General features: G+C 43.6%; 1 pseudogene; it reads left to right on the top strand.

Annotated features, from left to right (window-relative positions):
* Positions 1 to 595: 595 nt before the first annotated feature.
* Positions 596 to 15,300, top strand: LOC119250331 (3'-5' exoribonuclease 1-like; annotated as a pseudogene).
* The last annotated feature ends 2,903 nt before the right edge of the window (positions 15,301 to 18,203 follow it).

Here is an 18,203-nt window from a genome sequence, read left to right as displayed (position 1 = left end):
GAATTCACCAGAGCCAGAGCGGGGAACAGAACAGTCAGACTGACGAAATACACTGCACACCAGGTGGGACCCTCGCCGGTGGCCAGGGATAGAACCTGGACTGCAGAGGCTGTGGGCAGCTTCGCAGCGCTCAGCTGCTGCGCCACTAGGGGAGGCCCAACCCCCCAACTTTTTGTCTGTCATCAGTTATGGGCCACCCCTAGGATCACTAACTCTAGCACTTCTGACTAGCCCTGATGCACCTGTAACAAGTAGCTGAAGCCAAAGACTGTTACAGGTAGTGCCCTTGGAGGGGGGTGCTGGTGAGGATAGATAGCTCCAGGGAAATGCTAACAAAGTATCACATTTTGGGGTGGAGCAAATGATCAGAAATATAAGGAACTGAAAAAGGAGCCCCTAGCATTCAGTGTTTGGGATTCAGAGTTTTCAGATCTTCAGCTATTCCAGGCTCAGCGATTTCTGCGCTCACCACACCAATCTCCCAGAGGCTGTTGTGGGCCTCTGAAGGACATGGAGAGGCTTCCAGCAGCCAACCTTAGAGAGGGAAAGTTCGGAAGCTTTGCAGGTGACCTAGTGACTGAAACTGTTTCCGGTTATGCTGCAGGTACAGCCTGGCAAAGAAGGTGAAGACCGGGTTCTGGGTGGCTCGCTGAGCTCTGTGAGTGTGGCTGTTTGTTGGGTCTTTCAGCCACTGAAGCTGCTTTTTTGAATGCTGCTTGTCTGGTGCTGTGCTTGGGCATCTTGGTAGCCCCATGAGCATCTCCTGTTGTGTCTTCTGCTGTCTTTGTAAGTTGGATCCCAGCCTGTATTCTTGCTGCCACATGCTCTGCATCCTCAGTGACGGGATACACCATCTTAGATGCTTTAGGACTTAAAAAAACTGGATACTGCTTCAGGTGAGACATTTTTGGTCTCTTTGCTTTTTACCATTTTGTTAAATAAACCCCATTATTGTTGTTCTCTGAAACTGAGTCATCTTGCAATTGTGCGTGCGGGTGAGGAACTCAGATGGTGATCGATAAACTATTTGGGCAATGTGCTTGGCCAGTTTAGTGCCCCTGGCTGCCCTGTGTCACACCCATGACCAGTAGTGAGCTTCCCAGGGCACAGGAGGAGACTGCAGAGGAGAAATAGAAAGGGCACAAAGACCATCTACTATCAGTTCAAAAATTGGTCCATTTTCCTCTTACTTGTGCTTTAATTAAAAAATAAAGTGCAAATATGATAATAAATGGTCACTGAGACTCAAACTTCTACCAGGAATTAGTGTGGGCTAGAGAGTGCACACTCCATCAAGAGGGGCAGTCACAAGTCAACTCCAGCTGATAGTTGCCATGCAAGACTGCAGGCTAGGTGTATGTTTTCCAGACCCTTTCTTTTTCAAGAAAGCTGGGATTCTGCCTCTTTATGCAACATCTCCGAATTTTTAAGAGTTGGCAACTAAGGGGAAAAAATTAACACTCAGCAGGCACATGAATTCAAGGGTGGAATTTTCCTGTGTATGATCAGTTTTCACCCCCTAATTTAAAGTTTTGTTTTAGTACCCATTTTATGACCAGAATTTTCCTGGATGCAATAGAGTGTCAGAGGTGCTCTAAGACTGTCCTGTTGGGCTTAAGGAAGGTATAGTGATGAAGAGAGTTGTAAGATGATCCAGAATATAACAAGTACATTCACACAACAGTTATAAACAAAAGGCTATTGAGGCTGAAGAAACAACACTAAGCCATTTGTTGCTAAATTTAAAGATAGCCAATCAATACATTAAGTTCTATTGATATTAAATGCTATTGTTCAACAAATATTGATACTTGCTACGTCTAGGACACATTGCCATCAAATTCAAAACCAAGAAAGCAAGTTTAGCTCACAAGATAAGGTATAGAATATCTACAAGGATGAAGTCAAAATTGTGATAGGTGAAGCTTGCCTTTTACACTTTGACATACCTACCATCAGTAACTCTCTGAGGCCACTTTCACATCAGGAATTGTATGACCTCATGGCCCAATCCACTGCTAGTCTCAGAGCACCCTCTGTGAAACACAAGGTCCCCAGACTTCCCAAATGTGGTCAATCTGTTGGATCCTCAGACTCCTGTAGGGGTTGCATGCACCTCCAGGGATGCACAGGACAATCCATTGCCGGCATAAGAGAAGAACATTAGAAATAAAGCTAATGATGTTAAGTTTGCTAGTATATAATGTATTATTTTCTTTGAATTCCTCTTCCAGCTTATTTGTTGGATGTATACATATACCATGTGGTCTATGAACTACCTTGAGGGGAATGAGGAGTTTCCCAGATCAGAATCCAGTGTTCATTCTGCAGTTTACTTGTGCTTGATTAGTGCATTTGTGGATAGTAATGTCTTGCTTTAGCCAAATCAATACTTATCAATGGACAAGAAGCATAAGAAGATTCTTACAGAGGAATTGCAAAATAGAGACAATATTGGTGATACGTTCACAAGGGACTAATGAAAAAATGGGGTGACAGGACTAACTTTATCTCCTAGTTTGAGCTCTTTGTCAGTAACATTATGAGGTAAATCATGATTTTCTAATTAGCCTGGTCATAAAGTCAACAAAAACGGAACAATAGATTTTATATATACCCTCATGATTCTAAGTCTTACCCCAAATGTAAGGTGGAGATAGTACCTATTTCTAATTTATAAATAAATATTAATATATTGAGGAAAATTCTCAAAGGCTTATTAAAGGCAGGTGTGGTGAAAATCTGGATCACTGAATTTTCTTGAGCTAGATGACTAAAGTGAATTGAGATAAATGAATGAAGGCACTATACAAGACAAAAATTTCTCTGTATAGCAGGGGAACTTCATCATGAGTTCCAAAAGACAGAATGAATTCCTATAAAAAAAATAGGAAACAAAGGAAAACTTGGTCTTTAGACTATTGATCATCTCCTTATTTGTAGGAAACAGACAAGCACAATAAAAGCAGGATTGTGTGCAGTTTTAAGCCAATCTGTGAAAGGTTTCATAATGAAATCTGCTTTCAGCTATTTCCTAAGAGTGACCCTGGCAGATAAGTTTGGCGAGTGAGCTGATGAAAGCAGAGAAACCCCCTACGCTGGGCACTGTCTTTCACAATGCTTTCCCCAAGTAAGTGGCAGACTTTGCAAAATGCTGACTTGAGGCAAAGGGGAGCATTTGCTGCAGAACCAGGCCGTGTAGCATGGGAAGGAAACCCTCCCTGTACCAGGCTTTAGCTGCTTCTCTTGTCCTGCTGATTGGCTTTTTAATCAGTTCTCTAAGGCTGGTTAACTTTTCAGTTTGAATCATGCACACAAGTTCATCTGAGTGTCTGACAGCCAGCTCTTATGCCCAGCTTTCCCGCAGTTCTGAGCTGCATTGTGCAGCATTCTCTCTTGAGCTGAGTGGAACTTGAAATGACTTTTTAGATTCAGGACTTCAGGTTGCTTTAACCTATTTGTTCCCTTTTTTCAGCTTAATAGGAAAATGGCTTTCCATTTTCCTTCTATATGTGTGCAATTTTTTTGGCCATCTGCTGAATTCCTACCTGTAAATCAGCAAAGGCCAAAAATAATCCCCAAGACAAAGCATCTAATTTCCAAAAAAAAGTCACAAGTTTTGCTTGTGTATATGCACATGAGTTAGAACATTAAAGGTCTGTCTCTCTTCATTTTCAAACAGCAACAAAAAGTAGGTCAAAATTTCATGACTCTCCAAGATAATTTTTCCCAAAGTAACCCAAATATGAATAGAGGCTCTGGTTCAGCAGCTCCGATGGAATGCCACTGGTCAGTCCTCCTATCTTTTAATGGATCCACCCAGAGAGGATGCACTGACAGCTAGAGGGTCACAAGGCCCATCACCCTTATCATTCTGCAATTTTCAGAAGCCTATTTTAGCAACTTCCAGGAGTCTGAATTTTGACACAATTATTTGCTAAAATGCGGGAGAATTTGATTGTTTCAAAGTAGCTGATGATTATATTTTACAACATAATTCTTCGGCAGGTAATGTTTCTTAATTTAGTTTTGAAATGGCATCTTCCTTAATAGAAGGGTCAAGAGATATTCTGTACTAAAATTACTCATTTCCCTGGGTGTCACCTCCCTCTTTCTGCCTTTTTTGAATTTTCCAAGTATCAGGTTTGTGTTTTGCTCATCTTTGTATCCATCATCTCTGCTGAGTGACATTTGCCTGAGAAAGGTGTAACAAGTAGAGAAGGAATAAGTGGGTAAAAGTTGATTTCCATTTCCAAACATCTCTTTAAGCATTACGTATTATGTGTGAGAACACAGATGTGGACTTGGTCACAACCTGAACTCTGAAACTCATTAATACACCATGGGCAGATGACCTAACCTCCTTGAATTTTCATTTCCTCATCTTTAAAATAGAGATAAATACTGACTTCAAGAGGTTTTTGTGATCAGTTAATAAGATTGTACATGTAATAGCCTTCCTTGAATCAGCTCAGCTTCTTGTCTACCTGTTGCCCTCCCACTTGGACCCAGTTTTTGGGAGGTGACAACAGTCTGATAACCTCAGCTAATGAAAGATGTGTGGCCACCCCTTTGGAGCTAGACCACAAGGCAGCAAGGAGTTGGGAGGGAAAAGATTTACTTATTTTCTTTACTTGCCCTTTTAAAGTCCTAGTGGGCTGATCTACCCAAGCCTCTGCCCCAGGCCTGTACTAGCACTGGGCACTGTACCAGCACTGCGGACAAGACAGAGCAGGACCTCAGTCAAGGTGTGGACTTAGGCAGAGGTCATAGAGACCCTTTACAGAGGGGTTGAAAGGCCCCTGGGGCAGCCCTGTCTCTGTTCCTGGATTGGACAAACTGTGAACCAGAATAGAGAAGTATTATCTGTTCTCTATGGAGGAAATTACGTATGGAGAAAAAGATCACTGAGGCTTCTAAAGCCTAAGGCAGCAAGGGGTACCCAGAATTCTTCCATAAGATGCAGATTTTTCTGTAGCCATTTATGGCCCTCTCGGGGCCTCTAACTCCCCAAGAGAAAGAGAAAGCATGAGAGACTATTTGTGAGGTCAAAAACTTCAGGAAGCCCCCAGAAGCTCTGGCAACATCTGGGACAGGAAAACTGATATTCAGCACAAAAGAGGAGGGGACAAATATCTCTGAATTTTTCATCCCACCTTCAAAAATTAAGGCCCCAAATAATTCCTCCTCTTAAGGGAAGGGCTGTACCTTATAGTCTTTCTTCTTGCCCCACCTCCTGATCATCAGGGTTTAACTGAGTGGTGGTGACCAAAGGGACAATAATAGATGTCACCTACTGAGCACATGTGAGAACTTTGTTCATCATCTCATTTAATCATCTCTGAAATCCAAATAAAGTGGATACTATTTTACCCATACTCTGTAGATGCAAAAAGAGAAGCTCAGAATGGTAAATGGTCTGGCTCAAAATAACCCAGCCAAGAAGCAACAGAGCCAACATCTATTCCAAATTTATTGACCTAGTAGTCTCTGCTCTCACCTGCCAGCTTTTCTTCTTCCCTATAATTGCCTACCTTCTATCTCTGATATGACCCTTTCCTCTCCATAGTCTTCAAAGACTTATTTCCAGAGGACTTGGCCTCCAGAAAGGGATCTGGAAGAGTATAGGACTCTCAACAGAGATGAAGTGAAGCTGCTTGCTTGAGGAGGGAAGGAAGGAAGGAAATAATCACATTGCTGGCAGTGACCAGGCCAGGGAAGCATGTTGGGAAAATTATTCACCACCTCTGTCAGGGTCCTTCACCTTTGTCTCCAACCACATGGAGAATACAAATTGGGCTGCCAGGAACACAGTTCTGCTACCTAACGAGGCTAAATCATTAAGGGGGAACTGTTTCGAAGCATCTAAGATTTTGAAAAATCAATCAGAATTCCAACCACATAGCAATTTAGGGGTATTGTCTGTTACTAAAAAGAAATTCTGAGAATTATCCCAGATAGAAACATTTATTTTTCTCCATCACAATTTTCAAATTAAAAACAACTCTATTATAATGATGCATTCCATTTTCATGGGTGCAATAATTATTGCACTAAAGATAATAGGGCCCCTGTTAGTTAGCAGAATCGCCCTGGTTCTAAATGGCTTATTAATAAGCAATATGGTGTAGTCAATTAATACCCAGGAAAGAACTATGGCAGACAATGACTGGTGGATTGGTTACTGGATCTAATTTTCATCATTGGGTCGGTAAAGTCAGGGAGCAAATACCTCTCAAATGGGAGGGAAGAAAATCATAAACTTGATGAAAATAAATCATCTTTTGAGCTTTTAAGCATTTTCGATTGAGGTTTTGGTTAATGTAGGTGACAGCCCTTTCTGCCTGCTACTTGGCATGTGGTTATTGGGAGCCATTTGTAACACTCCTATTTTGTCTGTGAAAAGACATTTTAATTGAAAAATCATTTGCCCATAAAATTATTATCATCAATTCACATTCTACCAAAGGGCTGCATTATGACCATAAAACAATTTGTAAGTGGATTCATTTTACCCACTAAATCACTTTACATTATGTTGTGAACAGAATGATTAAAGCAAGTTAGCATTTTGTTGGCAAAGTAATTACATTATTATGCATTTCGTCCACACAGATACTTATACCACTGAGTCCATTTGTCTTGTTGACAGAACATCTATATATATTGGGCAGAATGCATTTTATTTAGTTGATGCAATTAATTTTATTCACCAAACACTTTTAAACTTAAGCTAAATTTTTGTCACAGTAATAGATATGATATGGGAAAAATTAATCTTGCCTGCATGATCTGTGCTTATAAGGTTTTACCAAATAACCTCCAAAAGTTTGCAAACAGGTAAACAAAAATAGGGAGAAAATAATGGGGAAGATCAAAACAGACACCTTAAAAAAGTTCCTACGTTAGCTACGTTACTTTAACTTTTCTATGTATCTAGCAGGCATCAAATCTAAAGATCTTGAAAATGTGTGGGTGGAAATCGTGGTGGGAAAAGAGGGACTGCTCCAATTTGAATAATTATGCTGAGAAATTGGTGAGCACAGATAGTTTTTTTAAAGGACCATGATACAACTCTTCGAGCAACTTCTCTACTAGTGTCTGTTTGTCACCAGCTTCCTCCAGTGCCTTCTGTTATTGGGTTAACCTGATAAAGCCCTGGTCAGCCAATTCACTGCTTCCCTGCTACCTGGTTATCAACCCCATAAAAACAGCTTCAGGACAGTTGCTGACTCAGGGCAGTTGATGCCCCTTTCCTATTGTGTGATTCACAATAAACAGTCATTGCTTTAACCTTTGATTGAGTTTCTTTCTAAATTCCTCCTGTCATATCAAAAAATCCAAACAAGAACTCTAACAAATTTGGCAACCATAAAGAGACAGGGGTCTCCTTTTTGAGACCCCTCATTTGGTGTCCAAGAAGCAGGGACAGGGCTGTCGGCTCCCTTGATCACCCAAGGGACTATAAGAACTCTTTGTTCTCAGACCACCTGGGAAAGAAAGCGGTGCCTTTCCATGGCTCTGCTTAAATTTGCTTTTGATTTTTAGCAGCAAGGTTTGAACGCTCTCAGATGGGTCCATTTGACTCAGGGAAATAGGCCGGTAGGAAATATGGACAACACATCTGTGGGTGTCCTGCCTGATTGTAGGGCCAGCAAAGCACAGAGCAGTTTCTCTATGATCCAGGCAGACAGGTAAAGGAGAGTCCTGGAGCCCTCGGTGGCTTTTTCAGGCTTTTATTGAGCTTTTTACATCATCTGTAGTGTGGCAACCAGGTTCACAGCAGGCAGGGGGGCAGGAGGACTGGGGGGCCAGGAGTCTGGCAAGCTTCCCAGGCCCCGGCGAGTCTACTCTTTCTTGCCTCTGTAGCGTTCTCTTGCAGGCTCTTTTCTGCTCCCTCTGCTGTCTCTGATTCCCTGCTGCGGCTTCTGCTGCTGTTGCTGTTGCTGGCATCCCCGTGACGCCGCCCTTCTAGGCCCAGTTTCTCAGCCCAGGTGTGCCCATTTACACATGCCCACACCCTACTCCAGGTGTCCACCATAGGGGCACATCTGTAAGAACACAGGCGTCTATCATTAATACTAATGGCAGGAGAGAGGAAAATCCTGATAATTTTCATTTACTCTACACTGATGCATTAGGTGAAGAAATAGTAAAACTGAGAAAACAGAGGTTTCTTTCACCTCTTCTTATACTGGGGTATGCCCAGATCTTCACCATTGCGTAGACAACACAGGGTAGAAATCAGAGACCTCTTTCAGGGTTTAAATGATTCTTTCACTCAAAGACAAATTATATGCAAATACCACACAGGTAGTTGACTACAGGTTTCTGATCCCATAGCTCCAATATGGAAACCAGGTGGCAGAGGTCCTCCCAAGACACAGGTCTCGGGCCTCAACTGTCTTGATCCTCAGCTGATCTTCATCTACCATTACAATCACCCACCTGCCCTCAGTCATGGGAGCTGATAACTAGCTTAGAGAATCCTGTAAAGGACCTGAGCAAAATAATAAAGGAAAAGTAGGGCACACTCCTTTCCTTTTTTCCCTTTTAGAAGTTGCCAGGGGGAAACTGAAGTCAGGTCTCCAAGCCATGGTGGCCTGGAGTTGTCTCCAGCAGCCCCTTGAGATACAGCATTGTTTAGGACTCAGGGAAAGACATCTGGAACAGGGAAGGAGCATGGCCACCAGGTGAGCACCCTGGTGAGAGGGTTCAACCTGTACACAGACATGGACAGTGGTGGAGGGGGGGAAGAGGTGACTGTGTACTCGTGGAGACTCAGGGGAGTTGCAGGCAGCTCTGTGAGCCCACGCTGTTTCTCCCTGGCTGGCCCTACAGGTCAGTCCACTCTTTCCAACCTGTCCTAGAGCATGGGTAGCTCAGGTCCAACCTACTTGTGAATGAATGCCAGGGCTGGAGGCAGATTCCAGGTAAAGTGGAGCATCTTGTAAAAAAAAAAAAAACTAGAAGTATGATTGTAAGAAGTACCCTCTTGGCTCCTGGTTCCCCAATGGCAGTAGAACTTGCCCATCTCTGCCCCAGCACCAGTGTGGGGAGAATAGCCTGCAGAGTGCTGGTGTCTCACCCCAGCCCCCTCATGCCCAGCATGAGACAGCACGGGGCAGATTGGCATGCCCCATACAAGTGAGCACAGGACAGGATAGACACACTACCAGGATTTTGGTTTTGAATTCTGAGCTGGTTTTGAAAATGGACCAATTAGCTTCATATCTCCCACTTGCACCAATAAGGTTCAGGCTTGCACTGGCATCAAACGAGTCTTGGAAATAGAGCTCATTTTGAAAATGGACCAATCAGGTTTGAAAGGCAGGTACTCTGAAAGGGCATCTAAACTGAGGCTTCATATGGCTTGAGAGACTCATCCACACTCTCTCCTGAGAAGACCTCCAATGCAGACTTTTGCAAGCCTTCAAGACCTTCACTTCAGCTTCATTCATTGGCAGTACTTCTAGCCTATGCCTGGCATCTCTAAAGTGTTGTAACACTGGTGTCATGGTCCTCTGGCATTGCCTCTGCAAACTGTCCAGTCTGGCACCTGACACTGCCCAGCTCAGCCTTCTGATTGTTGCTGAACTGATGCTGTGTTCCCACAGCAGCACCACCTGTTACTTCTCCAGCTGCCACAGATTAGTTGGATCCTGGTCCACCAATTACGATGTGCCCCTAATTCTAGACTCTTCTCAGAGAGACAATGCCATATTGCACAAGCAGCTTTGGTTTACACTACTGGACACTGTGAACACTATCAGGGTTGATCAGCTAGCCATTAGATGTTTTCCTTATCTCAGCCTTTTGTAAATAAACCCTGCTGTTACACTGAGCTTGAGTTGTGTCTTGCAATTGTGAGCACATGAGTGAGAATCCACAAATAATGACTCCCCAGTCTTGCGTTGTTTCATGATGTTTTAGGAAGTTGAATGATATGCGTAGTGATGAAAGTGAGGAGGAAAGGCCAAAATTATACAAGACATCTACCTCTCTTCTCCCCCATGCAAGGCAAAGAACCTTCAAATGAGCTAAAGTACACCTGTTCCAAGACTCAGAAAATTACCCACAGGAGTAAATGTCGCCTGTGAATTTCAGCAACACAGATTCATTTCAGAAGTTTCACCTCCCTCACCTCCCAAGGCAGAAGAGTGGCTCCCAGGAAGACCTCAGTTGGTTCCTCTCCAGCTGTGACATAGAACTGCAGCCAGAAATGCTACAGGTCTCCCAGCCCCCAGCCAGTCTTCACTCTTTCTGGGCTCTCCGGTGTTCTCTGGTGGTCTCTCTGCTTCTCTCACAGTTCTCCTCTCTCATGATTCTTTCTCTCTGCTGGCATCCCCATGATGACACCCTTATAAGCCCAGTCCTAGCCCAGGTGAATCCCATTTATATATGCCCATACTCTACTCCAGGTGCCCGCCATCAGACATGCATTCAGGACCGCAGGGATCCATCATCAATCCTAATGGTGGGAGGGCAGAAAAGCCTGATACTTTTTATTTACCCTATACTCTAGCACCTTCCACATCAGAGATATTTTATCTCTGCTATTTGGGACACTTATGTCTTCAGTTCAGTTTAACTGCTGAACATGGACTAGCTAATGAAACAGTACTCACAGAGTTCAGAAGCCAATCCTGCTTGAGCATTATCACAACCCCCTCTTAAGGGAAAAGAAACTTGCTAGCCAGAGGCCTGCTAATTGGATGAAGAATAATAATGTCTTCCAGGGGCCTCTGGAGGCTCATTCTGCTTTCATGAAGAGAATGAGAGAAACATTCCTACAGCATACCCCTTTGGATATGCGCTGGCCAGTAGGAGCTCTCATCTTAAATACCTACTTTATAACTCAGAGCATCCGTGACATTAGTAGCAAGTTATAGAACCTAATACCCCATCCTCCCAACTGACAGAGACAGTCTTCTGAATGTTCAATAACCAAGACTTGGCAGAGGAAGAGAAGAAGAAAGACTTCAAATGGCAAGCCACCTTACTGGCATTTGCTCTTTAAGGCCAGTCTGCAAGAAGATCATGAGGGGATAATCCTCGAAGATGACCTCTGGTCCTCAATCAAGAAGATCAAGGACCTTCAAGTTGGAACCAAATCAGTGTGTGTAGAGTAAATGAAGATGCTCAGGCTTTTATGTCGCTGGCCTCTGTAGTAGTCATCTGCAGCTTTGCATACAAAATGTGCTTGGGATCATGGGCTCAGGGATGCATGCCTGATGGTGGACACCTGGCATATGGTGTGGGCATGTGTAAGTATACACACATGTGCCTAGGGGGTCAGGGGTATGAGGGCAAGTGACTACAGAGCAGCAGAGAGCAGTGGAGAGTGATGGAGAAGAGTTAGGAGGGAGAAGCGAGAGGAAGCCCAGAGGAAAGAGCCTATAGAGATTTGCAGGGACCCCAAATTTCTGTTTCCCTGCTGGCTTGTTTCCCCTGGTACTGTTACAGAGCAACCCTGATATAAAACAGGTTGCCTGACTGTGGGTCCTCACCCGCACACTTTAAGGAGACTTATTAATGCTAAACTGCAGGCACATCCAGAAGATTAATAAAAGGCTTATTTACAAGGGAAGGGAAAATGGGAAATGAATAACTCAGGGAGAAAAAGAGGGAGATAAGTTCGTAAACGTGTCCTAACAATTCCTCTGACTTGGAATCCCAATGACCCACTGAGCTGGTGGAAAAACACATGCTGTCAGGCCAAGAGAGCGACCCTCACTCACATGGCTGGTTATATCCACCAACAGAAAAAAATGGCTGCTTAACTCCACCCTCAGGTCCTCGCAACTCTCCCTTTGGTGATCATGGGATTTGTAGTTCCCAGTGTCTTAATGGAGTGGGGGTGGAGTCCACAAAGCCTGTATGGAGTTTGCTCAGGACATCCTTTCCCCCTAACAATACCATTAAAAAAAACTGTGGGGATGATGCCAAGGGCTCCAAATATCTCTTTTAAGCTGCCTGAACCAATGATGAACTTACCCAGCCTGGGATGGTTGCAAAATATGTGTCATATATAAAAATGTAAGGGAGAGTTCCCCTTTCATCCCCACAGAGAGGGGAAAGGCCTGCATCCGTGCCTAGAGGCCCGCAGTACCAGATGGCCCAATTCCTTGATGACTGAAGGGGCGAAGGGGTTCCTTAGCTGGCTCCAAGCAATCATATTCCCATCATCCCAGAGGACGCCCAGATGACCTGGGGCTTAGGGTGTAAATGTAACTGGTGGCTGAAGCCAAAGGCTGTTACAGGTGGTGGCCCCTGAAGTGGGGTGCTGGTGAGGAAGGATAGCCCCAGGGAAAATGCCAATAAAGTATCGGTGGGGGTGGAGACTCTGATAAGAAATTGAGACTGCGGAAGAAGCCCCCAGGATTCAGTGTTCAGGATTTCAGAGTTTTCAGGTCTTCAGTGATTCCAGGGTCAGCAGTGTCTGCCCCCACCATGCTGATCTTCCAGAAGGCTGTTATGGGCCTCTGGAGGACTTGGAGAGGCTTCCAGCAGCCAACCTCAGAGAGGAACAGTTCAGGGGCTTTGCAAGTAGCTGAGCAACTGAAATTGTTCCAGGTTTTGCAGCTGTAAAAGCCTGGCAGGGAAGGCAAAGACCCAGAGCCAGGCTTCTTGCTGAGCTGCATGACTGTGGCTGTTTGTCATGTCCCTCGGCCACTGCAGCTGCTGCCGTGAGTATCGCTTGTCTGGTGCTGTGCTGGGGCATCGCGACAGCTCTGGTGGGCATCTTCTGTTGTGACTTCTGCGATCTTCGTAAGTTGGAAACTGGCCTGTGGTCTGACTGCCACATGCTCCACAACCACAGTGGAGGGAAGGCACCATCTTGGGAGATTTTGTGTTTAGGACTTTAAAACACTGGACACTGCTTCAGGTGAGGTAAACGGCCAATTTTGGCCTCAGTAACTCTTTGTTTTCCCCCGGTTTGTTAAATAAATCCCATTATTGTTGTTCTCTGAACTCGAGTAGTCTTGCAATTGTACACGTGGGTGAAGAACTCAGACGGTGACCGATAAACTATTTGGGCAGAGTCCTTGGCCAATTTTAGTGCCCCTTGCTGCCCTGTGTCATAAATCTTCGAATTTTTACTAAACAAAGTAGCCAGTTAGTCAGTTTTGAACATTGGATAGATGCTTATCCTCCCCAACTTGCTCAATAGTTGGGTGTGTCAGGAACAGAACAAACTGAGAAAATATTTAAATTATTCCTTCCTGTCCCTCCTAGGGAGAGACCTGTTTCGTAAGCTACACTTTATTTGGAAGCAATAACTGCACTTCAAAGGTACCAGTGCAAACTCAGGAGGCACTGGTGGACTTGTGTAGGGAAAATGGATTAAATCAGGCTTTTTTCTCCTTCCTGCCGCTAGCCTCTATGGTTGCAGCCTTGCTTTCCTCCCATCTTTCATTACCCACATGTGATATCATGTTGGTGCAAAAGGTGTTTGGGTGCATGAGCACAGGTCAACCTATAGGTGCAGCCACCCCAGCCTGAGGGGCATAAGCACTGGGCACATGAGCCTGTAATTACTGACACCAGAGCTGAGAGGCTGGCAGGCAGGATGCGTGGGTACCTCTAGGTATAGAGGTCCAAGAGACATCACAGAGATAAAGGGGGAGAAAGAGAAGAGTGTGGAGATCACTGGTGCTGGGAGGCTCAGTTGTTGCCTGCTTCCCAGCCCCACTGCCTCCCTCAAGCCTGTCTCCCTGCCTGCTGTTCTGCCTGAACCTGGTCCCCTGCTTCAGCATTAAAGGCTGTCAAGTGTACTGAGGGCTCCAAGATTCCTAAGCCATTTGCCTGAATCAACAATGAACCTGGCTGCCTGCCCTGTGCCTGGTTGACCAACAGCTTGCTAGTCATAACTGGGGGAGGGGAGGTCTTCTCAAGGGGCATTGCCTGTGATCAACCCAGGGGTAGGTAGGAAGGGAAAGTTGTGCCTGACCTATGTGCATTAAACTGAAGCCTCTGGCCCTGAAGCCTCACCTACTGCAGTTTCCCTTAATATAAAAACTGTGGTGAATCATGGGTTTCCCTTTGTCTCCGTATTGCAAGGGAGCTAAGGATCTGGGCCTATGAGTGAAATGAGTCTTATTCACCTTAAAAAAAAAAAAAAAAAAAAGATTAAAACATGTTTTAGAAATTATGACAAATTACTTGTGAATCTCCCAATTTAAAGGGCTAATGGAATAACAATTTTTTAACCTAGAAATTGGGAAGTTAAGGTTTTAGGGTTTTCAATTCTAATTTATGTGTGAAACTGAGACTAATGATATTGAAACTAATGAAAATAATGAAGGAGGGCCTCCCCTGGTGGCACAGCAGTTGAGCGCTGGGCTGCGAGGCTGCCCGCAGCCTCTGCAGCGCCGGTTCGTTCCCCGGCTGCCGGCGAGGGTCCCACCAAAAAAAAAAAAAAAAAAAAAAAAGAAAGAAAGAAAGAAGAAGGAAAATAACTCTGTGTGTAAAAGATAAGATGTTTGTATTTGAAAGTTTAGGCAATGGAGTTCTTTTGTTCAGAGTCTGAAAGATTTAGCCTCAAGATAAAGTTCATTACTTTTGGAATGGAATTATGTTTAAAAATAACAAAGGAAAAGAACTTATGGGTTTAAAAGGGAAAACTTAGAAGTGAACTTTATGTGGTCAAGCTAAATAAGGTCAAATGACTTGTAGAAGGGATTTTAAAAGTTACATCCTACTAGCATTGTAGATTTATGTAACAAGTGTTTTCTTCTATCTACTAAAAGGATAAAGGAATTAAAAACTGTGCTTAGGTTTTAATCAGAAGCCTGAGATTGAAAGAGGTCAATTGTGCTGACAGTTACCGTGACTTCATTTGTATTTAGTGACTTGGAAGCCACTTGTAAAGATGGTAACCCACCTTTTCATACATGAAATAATTGAATTTCTTATTCTTATTGAATATCCACAACTTGGAAATAGAAGATACATTTAAGCAGTATGTGACACCTGTGATTAACACACGATTTTCTGATTTCTGCATCTTTAACTGGATTATTAAGAATCAGGTGAACAAAGCTGATACCTTCCCTCAGGTATTAAAAAAGTAATTGATTGAATGAAACTGAAAGAATTAGAAACAAAGAATAAGTATTCCATATTGACAGATGGTCCATGGGATATGACTAAGTTACTGAGCTTGCTAAATAGGTTCAAAGATCCTCCTTTTGCTAAAAAGTGGATCAATATTCAAAGTCATATGAAAACTTCTATAAGGTTCCTAGAAGCCAGAACAAACTGAAAATAATGCTTGTAAAACTAGACATGAATTAATGAGTTATTTTATTAAAATCTGTGTATTAAGCCTGTGGGGAAAAATCTCAACTCAAAATTCTAAAATAATAAAGTTTTATTAATTAAAAGGGAAAATGGAAGGTCTCAAAGGTCTTAAGTCACCCCATAAATTTGTTCTCCTTGTGAAAAAGATGCTAAATTGGGTCGTTTTGTGTATAATGAAATGTTATGAGAACATTGTCACATAGGAGAAATGTTTAACCATAGCATATATGTAAATATTGATATGAGTGTTATAAAATTATATGAAACTCAAGTCTAATATGTTCTGGTATAATATTGTTACTTGTCATTTCTGGCAATTCTGAAATACTGTGTGTCACCAAATTGAGTAAACTTCCTTGTCAACTGCTTTATAATCAGACTTTAATTATAGTTATTTTTAAGTCTTTTGCCATTTACAGAAGTTACTTATTCTAATTCTTTGTATTCAGAGAAATTCACAGGAAAACAACTGACAAATACTCTAAAAATACAGGTTTGTCTTGGTAGTGAGGGTAAAAGGAATTGCAGAGCTTATGGGGAAAAAATGGACTCATAATAATTGCTAACAAGAAATCTGAAATTTTCTGCAGAGGACTGAATGAACTATGCACCACTAGATACCTTCTCAGGGGGTGGAACCGTGGATATACCATACCCAAGTAAAGCCTGCAGTTAACCCTGGAGGACACCCAAAGTCCTTTAGACCCTGACTATTCTTTTGCGTCAATCTCTAATCTAAAATTGCTATTTAAGGGCCTCCCCTGGTGGTGCAGGCGGTTGAGCGCAGTGCTGTGAAGATGTCCGCAGCCTCTGCAGCGCAGGTTCGATCCCGGCCAGCCAGTAGGGTCCCACATGGCGCGGCAGACCTCTCCTGTCATGCCTGCTGCTCCCCTCAGCAGTCTATTTCGTCAGTCTGCCTGTTCTGTTCCCCGCTCTGTCTCTGGTGAATCCTCTCACCCTCCCACGCCTCTGGCCTGTACCCAGGTTCTTGTATAAATAAATAGATAAACAAACAAACAAATAAATAAATATTTTTAAAAAATAAATAAAATTGCTATTTAAAAGAAGGCAACTAGAAGGATATTTCCATCTAAGAATGAATGGCTGGGAGGTAGCTAACTATCCTCTAGCCTGCTGCATACTTTGTTATTTTTGTTTTGTAGTAAATAAGGCTTGCCCCTGCCCCTCTGGATGCACAGATGGTGCTTTCACAGGCGTACAAATAACTAGGAAATCATTCAGGGATGTCCAGACCTCTGTTGCCTCTCAAAGTTGAAATTCCATTCCCCTTACGGTCCTAAGATTATGTCACAGCTTTTACTTCAGCAGGAAATAGCTAGAAGTCCTTCACCCTTCAACTTCCGTAGGAGTCAGGAGTGGAATGCAGAGGGCAGAGTTTGTTACTCAGCCCCTGGAACATGGTCTTTGCTTGTTACCTTACCTGCCTGTTATTGACTTAACCTGGTAAAATCTAGTCAGCCATGCCCTGCTTCCCTGCTACCCGCCCTGGTGATCAGCCCCATAAATTGAGGATCTCCGCCACTCGCGGCTGAGAGTGTGGTCCAGAGCAATTGCTGCCCCTTTCCTATTGAGTGAGCCACAATGAAAGTTACTTGATTGAACTTTTGATTGTGTTTCTCTCTAAATTCCTTTCATCATGTTAATAAAGGCACACAGGAACTCTAATACTGACAGCAGTACCAACAGATATGACTGTGGACCATTCTGGAGCAGGTGTTACATTCTGAGTTAAGTCACACTCTGAGAGGCCAGGATCCCAGTTGGGAGCCAGGTTGGAGTTTATGGGACTCTGTTATAAAAGATGCCTAGTAAGGGATTCCTACAACCAAACATAAGGACCGGAAGATGGATTGTCTTGCATTGTGGACTTAATGCCCATAGAAATTGCAGATTCCAAAATGCAGGTTTTCCTTTCCCCTTTGCCCAGGACTCTAGCAGCCAGTAGGGCCAGAAAACCAAGTCTCACTGTCCGCGATGCCCACACAACACACAGAGGTAATTGCAGAAACACTCTGGAATCAGTCACAAGATTCAACTTACAGTTTCTGAGCAACTCTACTTTTTCACAAAAGATTCAAGGTGAAAAAGCCTTAAGGAGGCTGACCATCTGCTAGAGGAGTCAGGCAGATAAACAGAAAATTAGGATACATGTAATGAGGAGTTTCTAATGGTGAGGGAAAGTTCTCTATTTTTATTGTGGTGGTGCTTATGCTAATCTCTGTTCTTTAAGAAAATATTCATCCTTGATACTTGTTAAAATGGTAAAGCAGACCTTATTCAACAGGACTATGGTGATAAATTATAGGGACTACTGCAATGAGGTTTTGAAGTAGGGGGAAATAGAACTCAACTCCAAATACAACAGGGTCAGTGGGAATTTCAGCCAAAGAGGAGTGAGGTGAATGGAAAATTACTAAGAGGATATGTAGAGGTGAGGCAGGTCTTGCTGGTAGCCCAGAGTAATCAGCCTCCACCTAGGATGTAGGGAGAGATGAGAAATTTGGAAAGATAACATAGGTGCTCTGATATGGAAAGTGGGGGATATGCCTAGACTGTCTTAGGGGGCAAAGGAAATCATCCTATACCCTCTGGGTTCTTTGAGTCTGGCAGACAATCAAGTAAACATCAGATAGATTGGTTAGAGAAAAGGCCCTAAGTGTTACAGGGATATCCCAGGGGAAACAGGGGTGACCAGGTGTGAGTCCTCACCTGTGTGCTTAAGAACTCAGGACAAGGGCCTCCCCAGTGGTGCAGCGGTTGAGCGCTGGGTTGTGAAGCTGCCCGCGGACTCTGCAGCGCTGGTTCGATCCCCGGCTGCTCCCTGGCCACCGGAGGAGGGTCCCACATGGCGCACAGACCTCTCCTGCCGCCCGCTG

The sequence above is a fragment of the Talpa occidentalis genome, unplaced genomic scaffold, assembly GCF_014898055.3.
Source record: "Talpa occidentalis isolate TD23 unplaced genomic scaffold, MPIMG_talOcc4v2.1 talOcc4.17, whole genome shotgun sequence".
NCBI classification, from domain to species: domain Eukaryota; kingdom Metazoa; phylum Chordata; class Mammalia; order Eulipotyphla; family Talpidae; genus Talpa; species Talpa occidentalis.
The sequence above is the reverse complement of the archived record's forward strand: the minus strand, read 5'-3'. Positions and strand labels throughout refer to the sequence as shown.